The 1,042-nt window shown below is 42.6% G+C and overlaps 1 long non-coding RNA gene across 1 annotated transcript; it reads left to right on the top strand.

Annotated features, from left to right (window-relative positions):
- Positions 1 to 141: 141 nt before the first annotated feature.
- Positions 142 to 585, top strand: LOC120511572. Its single transcript, XR_005629762.1, has 2 exons — positions 142 to 302; positions 388 to 585. It is a non-coding gene; the product is annotated as an uncharacterized LOC120511572 (long non-coding RNA).
- Positions 586 to 1,042: the final 457 nt, after the last annotated feature.

The raw sequence follows: 1,042 nt of genomic DNA on the forward strand, positions 1-1,042 counted from the left end.
TGGGGGGGACTGGGAGGGGCTGGGAAAGGGTTAAAGGGGGTTTGGGGTTACTGGTTTGTACTGGGAGGGACTGGGAGGGGATTGGGAGCTCAGACTGGTCCATACTGGTCTGTACTGGTCCATACTGGTTTTTACTGGTTTATACTGGTCCATACTGGTTTATACTGGTCCGTACTGGTCCGTACTGGTCCATACTGGTTTTTACTGGTTTCCACTGGTCCCGCAGCTCCCTGGCTCCCTCCCTGGACCAATCAGTGACGCACGTGGTGACGTCACAGGGCTGGGACCCCGCCTTCGAGGAGGTGTGGCTTTTTAAAAAGGGGGCGTGGCTTCGCTGGGCACTCCCACAAGCCCCGCCCCCTTTAACCGCAAGCTCCGCCCCCTCAGGCGCTGGAGCTCCGCCCCTCGCTGCTCTTCGTGCGCCCCCATTGGCTGCGGCTCTGCGGGGAGCGGCTCCGCCCCCTGCCGGCCCAGCCCTTCCTGGTGACGTCATCGGAGGAGCGGTGACGTCATCGCCGCGGACACGCCCCCTTTGTAAACCACGCCCCCTTTGCTTAGCGCTAATAAAGAGAATTTGGGTATTAATTAAGGAGTAATTAATGAGTTTTATGGGAAAGTGGGCGGGGCTTTTAAATGTGGGCGGAGCCTTCTTAAAGGGGCAACGGCTCCTGAGTGGGAATTTTAATTAATTGACTTAAAATTATAATTAATTTTAAATTAATAAATAAATTAGCTCGAAATTTAATATAAATGCAGTTTAAACACTTAAATATTTATTTATTAAAGTAGCATGTAAATAAATATTGGAAATATATAATAATAAATAATAAAAAATGGAAATATATGGATAAATATGTAAATAAATAACGGATAAAATTTTAAAAATAAATAAAACAAAATAACAGCTAAAATTTTAAAAAAATATAAATAAATAACAGATAAAATTTTAAAAATAGAGAAAACAAAATAATAATCCTGGATATTATATAAATATACAATAAATTTATGCAAATGTATTAAAACCACAATTAAAATATAAATT

Source organism: Passer montanus, unplaced genomic scaffold, assembly GCF_014805655.1.
Source record: "Passer montanus isolate IOZ18808 unplaced genomic scaffold, ASM1480565v1 scaffold663, whole genome shotgun sequence".
NCBI lineage: Eukaryota > Metazoa > Chordata > Aves > Passeriformes > Passeridae > Passer > Passer montanus.